The sequence below is a fragment of the Apium graveolens genome, chromosome 1, assembly GCF_009905375.1.
Source record: "Apium graveolens cultivar Ventura chromosome 1, ASM990537v1, whole genome shotgun sequence".
NCBI lineage: Eukaryota > Viridiplantae > Streptophyta > Magnoliopsida > Apiales > Apiaceae > Apium > Apium graveolens.
Window position 1 is genome coordinate 198,865,063 of NC_133647.1, and position 10,336 is coordinate 198,875,398.

General features: G+C 33.5%; 1 non-coding gene across 1 annotated transcript; it reads left to right on the forward strand.

Annotated features, from left to right (window-relative positions):
* Positions 1-990: 990 nt before the first annotated feature.
* LOC141683275 (small nucleolar RNA R71) lies at positions 991-1,097 on the forward strand. Its single transcript, XR_012560213.1, has one exon. It is a non-coding gene; the product is annotated as a small nucleolar RNA R71 (small nucleolar RNA).
* The last annotated feature ends 9,239 nt before the right edge of the window (positions 1,098-10,336 follow it).

A 10,336-nucleotide genomic window follows, 5' to 3' on the forward strand; every position in this document is an offset into this window, starting at 1 on the left:
AGTTTCTTGAACACCTCCAGAAACTTCTCGAATTGCTTGTCTAGCTTTTTCTTCTGTAGCCGCTTGGGAAAAGGTGGTGGAGGATAGATCTGTTTCTCCCATGTATTACTCGGCGGAGTGTGCTCAATAGTAGTTTTCCTTGGTTCCACATCTTTCTCATGTTGCTCGATCTCTTTCTCAGCCTCAGCTTCTACAGTCAACTCTTGAGTTTGTTCGGGATTCGCAACCTTTCCAGACCTTAAAGTGATTGCCTTTACCTGTTCTTTAGCTTCTTTCCTTCCTGGCACTTCAGTGTCACTAGGTAGTGTACCGGGCTGATAATTTAGCAAGGCATTGACAATTTGCCCAATTTGATTTTCCAAGGTCTTTATAGAAACAGCTTGACTTTTGCACATAAGCTTCAACTCCTATAATTCAGATTTTTCATTAGCTTGTTACAACTGGAGTTGCTGTCTAGGTGCATACCGTGGTTGCTAAAAACCAGGAGGGTTATACTGCTTAGCTGGGTATTGCTGATAAGGGTGTTGAACCGCATTCTGAGCATTGCTCCAACTGAAATTGGGATGATTGTAGTTGTTGGGATGATAGGTGGATGGCACTGGTTGCTGCGATCGCTGGAAGTTGCTCACGAACTGAGCTGATTCACTAGAAATTATGCACTGATCAGTATCATGGGCACCATCACATAGCTCATAGACAGTAGCGATTTGATTAACTCCATAATTAGCCAAAGTGTCCACCTTCATCGTCAAAGCCTTAAGTTGAGCAGCGATAGCAGTTACTGCGTCCAACTCCAGAATTCCTGCAACTTTCCCTTGTATTAGTCTCTGGGAAGGATTCTGGTACTCATTAGCAGCCATCAGTTCAATAAGTTGATAAGCTTCATCGTAGCTTTTAGCCCACAGGGCTCCTCCTAATGCTGCATCAAGCATGGGTCTAGACGTAGCACCCAATCTATTGTAGAAATAGTTGATAATCATCCAATCAGGCATGCCATGGTGTGGGAACTTCCTTAGCATCTCCTTATATCGATCCCAAGCCTCACACAGAGATTCTCCTGTTTGCTGAGCAAACTGGGTAAGAGCATTCGTGATTACAGCAGTCTTCGCCATGTGGAAGAATTTAGTTAAAAACTTTTGCGCGAGATCCTCCCAAGTGGTGATAGATCCTGCTGGCAGAGTGTAACCAACACTTATCCTTGTCCCTCAGGGAGAATGGGAAAAGGCGTAACTTGATAGCATCTTCGGTCTCATCATTGAATTTGAAAGTGTCGCATATCTCGATGAAATCACTGATGTGCATGTTGGGGTCTTTAGTAGGAGAATTCCCAAACTGAACTGAGTTCTGTATCATCTGAATCGTGCTTGACTTGATCTCAAAAGTTTTAGCCCTGATGGCTGGTCTGATGATGCTTGACTGAATGTCATTAATCTTAGGCTGAGAGTAGTCCATCAAAGCCTTCGGATTTTCCGCTTGATCACCCATCTCTACTAAAGCTGGTTCTTCAACTTTCTATTCTTCTTCAAACTTCTTTTCTTCCTCAAAATCTTCCTTACAAACTACCACAAGTTCTTCCTCGGCTTTATCCAGTGTTCTCTTACGAGTACGCGAACGTGTATGCATACACCCTCGCTAGAACACCTGAAATAAAACAAGGAAACAGATAAGTAACAATATCTGAGTCAATGAACTTTAACGACCACTGATGGAAATCACATAAACTATCAATTAACACTACAGTCCCAGGCAGCGTGCCAAAAACTTGTTAGTCGCTAAACACGCGCTAATAATACACGCAAGTATACGAGTTCACAAGTAGTATAGAATCTTTTCTAGTTCGTTCCCACAGAGACTGTATAGGTTAACTAATTAATTTACGCACTTAAGCAACAATGTATGGTTATTATTCAATGCTAAGACGATAACAAATTGAGATTATTTATAACTAATACTTACGCTAACTATTTTAACTACGAGAATAAGATTGACTGAATTAATATATATGACAACATGAGATTCTAACTTCATTAGATACTTCATTCAATAGCCTTATTGTTCTCAACCTTAACATGCAATGGTGATGACACTAATCAGACTACACGAAACTGATAAACGCCAACTTTCGTTGCACGAGTACCATACTACCAGACATCCACAAAAGAGATAGAAGCTGAATAGACACCAATTATATTGAGACCCTATATGTTTATAGAATTTGACAATATAACGGTTTAAGCACAAGTTATCTATCTTGATTATATAGGGAAAACAAGATGGTTAAAATTACCTACAATTCATGCATATCAAATACATGAACGTATGCTAGCATGACAAGTTCTAAAGCCTTAAATTACTTTCACTTCATTAAGAATTAACACACTATCTTATAAGTTCACGACGCTCATAAGATGAATACGCACAACCAATACTAGGATATCATACAATCACCACATGCTAAGGCATTAAACAATTTAAATAAAGAAATCCATAAATAAATCCGCTAGAACCCCACGATAACGACTAGCCCATAATCAGACTCATCATCAACGTGGGTTCCAATGAAAGCATGGTATATCAAACATAGTCTTTATAACGAATAATTAAAACCAAGTACAAACAAGAGTATAGGTTCAACAAACAAGAAACAAGCATCCAAGATTACAACTCAAAATAAAGATTCACAAGAATAAACTAGATCGTCTTCGCCTTTGTTGAATTGTGTTATAGGTCTCTTGCTGTCTTCACCTTGTGCTCTGGTAAGTCTCCTTATTAAAAAACGATCTTGAGTTATCAATATATAGCAGTCCAATCAACCCAGGAGTCCAGAAAATAGAATTGTAATAGAATCAAAATTTTATTATCCCAACACGGCGCGGCACGCGGGTGCGCGCTTGTTCAGCGTGGGCGCGCTGGGCTTCTGCCAGAAATAACTTCTTTTCTTTTTCTTTATCCTGCAGCTTCGAGCCGGCTTTTAACGAACTTTTATTCCAACACCACCTAGACACCATATTAGCACCAAAACTATGCTAATTCACCTGATTCATAGATTAATGCCTAAAATGCAAAAACACTAGAAAACACGTTAAAACACTTAACAACTTGAGTACAAATGCACCAATCCAAAGCTTATTAGAGCATTATAGAGTGTCATAAATGCCACTCAACACTCTTCATAGTGGAGAACCATTGATGGAAAGTTCCCAGAATTTGGTCAAGAAGCTAGAAATCTTTGACTAGGACTTTGTGCATATGGCATAAACCCATATTGCACTATAAGCTCTCAACTTAGCACCTGGCCAGTTCTTCTAACAATTTATAACTTGCCTCATTGGTTTTGCATGAAACGCAAGTAGATCATGTTGACATTGCTAATCCCCGGTCCTAAAGAAGCCGGAAATAATATATATGTATATCTTTAGCCACTTATTGAAGATCTGAAGTTATTGTGGGATCAAGGCAAGAGGGTGTATGATGCATACAAGCAAGCAGATTTTACCATGCGTGCCATGATTTTTTGCACCATAAGTGATTTTCATGGCTATGGAAACCTTTCATGGTACAGTATTAAAGGAGCTAATGCATGTTCGATTTGTGAAGATGCTACTATTGACATTTGTCTAAAAAATTGCAAAAAAAATGTATACATGGGTCATTGTACATTTCTTCCCCTTGCTCACCCTTATCGTAAGAGGAAAAGATCTTTTGATGGGACTATCGAGACTCGAGTGGCTCGTTTGCCTTTAACCGGGAAGGAGGTGTTTGAACGAGTTAAAAATATTGATGTTGTACTTGGGAAACTGTATAAAAAGCCAACCACTAGTAGCATTTGGAATAAAAGATCTATATTTTGGGATCTTCCATATTGAGAGCACTTGCAAGTTAGACACTATCTTGATTTTATGCATATCGAAAAAAATGTTTGTGAAAGCATTACCGGAACACTTTTGAATATACCTGGTAAGACAAAGGATGGGGTGAAAGCCAGATTAGACCTGCAAGAGATGGGTGTACGAACATAGTTAACAGTAAAACAATCTGGTAAACGTGCATATCTACCTCCAGCGTGTTATACATTATCAAGGAAAGAGAAAATTAGCTTTTGTGAGTGTTTATCTGGCGTGAAAGTTCCATCTGGATATTCCTCAAACCCTAAAAACTTTGTCTCAATGAAAGATTTGAAGCTGGTCGGTATGAAGTCACATGATTGTCACATGTTAATGTAACATCTACTACCGATTGCAATTCGAGGCATATCTAAACTCCAAGGTTAAATGTTAATTCTTAATTTACAAAGAGGATTCTAGCTGTTTGACATATTTTATTTGTATATATGCTAATTTATGCATTTCAGGCTACAACACTTTGTTGTCTTTGGGTGATACATCTGGAGAAAGGGAGAGTTATTGCATCAAGGGGGACTGTTTTTCCATTAAATAGTGGGGGGGGGGTAATATGATTCATAATAGCCCGATTGTGCCTCACAATGTCAAAGTATCAGTTGATGATGTTAGCTGAATATCAACTAACTCCACTTCCTGTGCCATGTGATGAACATGAGACGGTAGGAAATGCAGTGGGTAGCTTTGTTTAATGGCCGAAGGATCTTGTGACATTAGGACAGGTATATGTCTTGTGAGGTGAAAGTTTATTCAAGAATTTTGTTCTCTCGTTTAATTGCAGTTTTTCATATTTGTAATTGTCTTTGACTATAGGAGCCGATATTATTGGAGAAGAATAGGAGGGACTAGCCTCAAGAAAAATGTTTAGGTGCCAAAAAAAGTTGAAAGCAAAGGTTCAGTGACTCCTCTAAAGAAAACCACACCATTGCTTGATGATGACATACACTCAAGTGAGCATTGTCGATCTCTACGTTTCTTGCTTAATAAGAGGCCTTCCACTAAAAAAAGTGAGGTATTTAAGTATGAAGAAAATGGAGAGGATCCAATATACATCACGCCTGAAGATGTTGATCAATTTGAAAATGAGTTGGTTAAACATATCCATTTTGGAAAAATTTCTAAAGTAAGAACAAGTTTTTTCTTCCTTAATTACTTTAAAATCTATCAACACACATTCTTATTCTGATATGTAATTTTTGTAGGTACTTTAGCACTTTGTGCAAAGATATATTTGGATTCATGTTGCCATCTAGATTAGCCATAACACATAATCGTGACTATCAATGTCAACAGGAAGCAGCTGATTACATGACAAATATTTTGGAAGAAAATAAAAATAAACCTTTTATCCTAGCACCATACATCCAAGAATAAGAACAAAATAAGTCTCTATCACTAATTTTATTACTAGTGTAATCCAAAATATTTATTACATATATTTGTATCATTGTAGCAACCATTCGATGTTGCTCCTCTTTTGTCTCAAGAAAAGTGCTATATATGTGTTTGATCCATTGAAATAAGAACGGAAAATACGCTTGACAACACCTTCCCGGATGTAAGTTAAATATGAATTTTAGTTTTGCATAACGTATGGTTCTAATTTCATAATAAATGTGAATATTGATGTATGCTTAATTCACAGGACGTTTAAATTATACGTACAAGAAGGTGGATTAATGAATAATAGAAAAGAATTTCTCTGACATCATTCTGAGGTTCAGGTATTACTTGTTTACATGTTTGATCTTTTTTTTGCTTATTTATACAGAACTTGAAAAATGATGTTGCTTTATGCGTAGTGTCCTCAACAAGAAGGAGGCACGGAGTGTGGTTTTTTCGTTATGAGGTACATGCACGACATAATCATGCTTTCTTAAAAAAATTTCACCACAAATTGGAAAGTGGTAAGAAAAAAATCTCAACATTATTTTACAAATATTGATCAAGTAGAGATTTTTTTAATACTTTATCTTTCATATATATTTTGAAGGGTCTGGTTCAAGGAACTATACCAAAAAGGAAATTAAAGATACGAGAGCTTTGGGCACAATTTTTTACTTTAGAATGTTTGTAACAAGTAATTTTTTGAAACTTTTAGATCCTCTATTTGTGCTATAAGTACTTGGTAGAAGCATATAACCATTTTATAATTGGATGTGTTGGTTGATTTTATTTGTTTACAATATGTGTAAAGAAGCATAAAACCATATTTTACCTTGCTATTTCAAACATTTAATTGAAATATATAACCTTTGTGTTGGTTATAATTTGCATGATTGTGAATTTAATATTTTTTGAAAATTTCAGAGAAAAATGAGGACAGATGGTCAAGCATTTAAAAGCATCTCATGTTCGTGTTGAAAGACAAGATGTAGTTTTGTGATCTCGATTTGCAGAAAGAAAAGAGGGACTTGAAGATTTTGAAGTATGTGTTATTTTATATGTAAGGGAACCATAATAGAAAGAGTTGGATGGTATTTGTAATTAAATATACTTTTCTTTCAAGTGCCATTGCAAAATTTTCTAAATTTATTGTAATATATAATTTTAAGTTGTACAATTTAATTTTCCGTTATACTGTATTTTTGGGATATTAGTATTAATTGTATAATGAAACAAGTTTATAGAAAATATTTAAAATATCAATAGAAAACAGGGAAAAAATTAAATTTTTTGTGACAAAAAGCGTCGGCATTATTGCGACCCGACGCTACTAATGAGAAGCAAGTGCGTTGACATTTCTGCTAACTGATGCATTTGGTGAGAAGCAATAGCGTCGGTTAAATAACACGACGTATATCATGAACAACTGATGCATCGACATATTAGTGAACAGACGCAACAGGTGAGAACCAACAACGTCGGCATTTAAGCTGATCGATGCAATTCATCAAACCAAGAGCGTCGACATTTTGTCCAACCGACGTGTATCAAGGCAATAAATAGCTTCGGTTATATATATAACACCGATGCCATAAGTCAACCTATAGCGTCGGTTGATGACCCTACGACATGTGTCTCTTAACCGACGCAATTAATGTTTGTGTGTCGCTTGTTTAACCGACGCTGTAGGTCCATACATATAGCGTCCCCCACACTTACTTCGCCACTTGACCGACGCCTTAGTGCTGTTTTGACCGACGCTAAAAGTCCAGTCTGTACTAGTGAATAATGAAAAAATTATTATGTTTAACGAGATAAATAAATATATAAGTTTATGATATTAAATTTGTGAATAATGAAAGAGCGATAATGTTTAACGAGAGAAATGCTTTTCAAACTTCTTAATCTATTACATTTATTTATTATTGATAATTTCGAAAGGACGAATATCGAAAAAAAATACAAAATGAAAGAAGTAAAATATTATTTTAGAAGGCTGCTACGAATCGCGGCTTAGTAAACTAGTTCAATTTGTAATAGATGTCATAAGTACTTTCTTTAAAAAAACAAAAAAAGATGTAAATCTCTTTTCCCCACTTTCCCTTACTTAGTCAAATTTTACCATTTTTATTTTTATTTCCCCCTATTTTAGACATATTATTTTCCCCGCTCCTCACACTCCCTCACCATACTTTCCCATTTAAATTTTCAAAAACTCTCAATAAAGAACCCTAAATTTAAACGCCCAAAATAAAACCATATATTCTTAATCTTGCAATTAGTTCAAATCCCAATTAGGTTGAACCCTAGCTTAAAGAGGCTTAAGAGGTCGCAAAGGACTTTCGAATTTTAATTTGTTGCAAATGAGGCTTTAGATGTTGCAAAGGAGGCTTCATCCATATCGATTCTCCTCAAATAAGTAAGTATTTTTCTAAATTTATAATAATTTTTAAATCTAACAATTTTAAAATTTCATAACCACACCTTCATTGGATTATTTTTAACTACTTAATTTAATAGTTATTATTTATTATACATTTTGATCATGTTCAATTTTTTTTACAAGTATCAATTTAATATCTAATATTTTAATTTAGATCTGTATTTCACACGAGTTTTGAGCTACAATCCTCTACAAATACTAATTTGATATTTTTAATCTCAGACCCGTATTTCATACGGGTTATCAAATAGGATTTATAATTATCGTTTAAGCGATCAACTATAATTGCAATCTAATAGAAAATTTCATCACGAAATCAAAATCAACACTTAAAATAAAGGAGAGAACAAATAATCTCTCACCAAGGATAGGGGCGTAATTAAAGTCGAGTCGAGGGTGCTTATCATATTCGAGTTCGAGCTTTAACTTAATCGAGTCGAGCCCAAAATAATTGAACCTGCAATTTATGTTCCAACTCGACCAGTAAAATAAATGAGTCGAGTTCGAGTTGTTCGCAAGTTTTTTATCGAGTTTTCGAGCTTATTGAGTTTTTAACGAGTTTTCGAGCTTACCAATCTTTCGAGCCTATTAGGTTTATTATTGAGTTTTCAAGTTTTCGAGTTTTGGATTCGATTTTCATGAAACTTATTTAATTATATTATCTTTTTTTAGTTCAACATAAATTATCACTCTATTTAAAATTATTTCAGAATAACACACTTAATATTTTCAGTACTCTACCTTTTCAATCAATTAAATAACATTTTAATATAATTTATTCATTCATATTTTACAGATGCATTTTATTTTAATTACGAATTAAACATCTTAAATAATATACGATGATAATAAAATATTAAATTGTACTCCCTTCGGCCCTCCATTTTTTTACATTGGGGGACAGTGTTCGACACACATTTTAATTATGCTCCCATAAAATATAATTCCATAAATTATTTTAATATTTTTTTCTTTTAAACTAAAATATTATGTTTAAATTTTTATACAAAATAAGATTTTTTTTAAAATATATTATGGAACTGTAGATTAGAGTAACCTTAAAATATTGCGGAAAATTTTCTGCATTTAAAAAAAATTTAGTTGCAAAAGTGGGTGAAAATTTCCCGCCTTTATGAAAATTATAATTTCAAATAAATTCGGTTGTTTTTATCTAATATGATTGTGTTCGGTTGTATTTAGTACTTTCCGATTTTTTTTTAAAAATTATTTGAAGATTAGAATATATTTGGTTTGCTATTTTAACAGTCAATTAGTATTTTAATCAGTACTTCTCAAAAACCGGTTGTATTTAGTTAAATACAACTGGAAACGGTTCTATTTAATTAAATACAACCAATTTTCATCCGGTTGTACTTACCCATTTTTTTGTAGTGAAAGTCAAGTTTTACATTAATAGTTCATACATATTTTTTACTCGACTAACCTTAAAATAGTATCTTTTATATTTTTACACGTAACATCGAGATCAAATAATAGTATTTATTTTATAACCATATACACACTCATACTCTACATTTTTCTTATAGTCTATATCATTTTGATTTTTAAGTCGAGTTTTGAGAACATATCCAATATTATTTTAAATTATTGAGACACTTTAGAAATCGTAAGTTAACTTTTAAATTATTTATGTCAAAATTTTATAATTTTTTTAATTTTTTATATATGTATAATATAATTATTGTAAATTACAAGTTTAATTTGATGGCACTTTTAAAAATATCAAGAATGGTGATAACAATACGTTTGATAGTTCTTTTTATCGTGATAAAAAAATGTTTGATAGTTCTTTTATAAAAAAACTAAGTGTTAATTTATAAATATAAAAAATTATAAATTATTAATAAATGATGAAAAAAATGTACTAGTGAAAACATTAAAGTGATTAATAATAATTTTATTTTGTAATCACTACTAAAAACAGTTTAAACGGCCGGAATTGGTGGTTTTATGGCAAATCGGTCTGTTAAAAAGCTAAAACCATCCACTTTATGTGATGGGTTTAAGCCTGGTTGGTTATAACATTTGATCCAGTTTAACCCTCTTAATTGACCAAAAGATGGTTGCTTACGTCCCACCTAAATTTCTACAATGTGTGGTCAGTTTTATTCTGTTTTGCCGTAGGGAATCTAGATAAATATTATACAAGCCTAGTTGAGTTAGCTGAGTTCGAGCCGCTCGATCTCAAAGTTATTTAGAGTTTAACTAGCATTGTGAGCCAACAAACAAAATGCTCGACACAGCTCATTTATGATCATTGAAACTAATTTTCATGTTCAATATCAGCTCCTTTAAAAAAACGAACCTATTTCACTTAAACAAGGTGTTCCTGAATTTTCATGAACAGCAACATCACGTGCAACCATGAATTAATATTGATCTCTCTCAGTCTCTCTGTTGTTGTTGTATAAATAAAAACATTCTTTAGTAGCACTGTATAGATTCATTTTCAAGAGCTAATTGCAAAATCTGATTATTTATCCCTTCCTTAAATAATGTTTAATATATATATTTTTTACAATAGTACAGCTTATACAGCCAAACCGCAAACTGTGTGTGGGGGGAGAGTTTAATTTTTTATGTATAT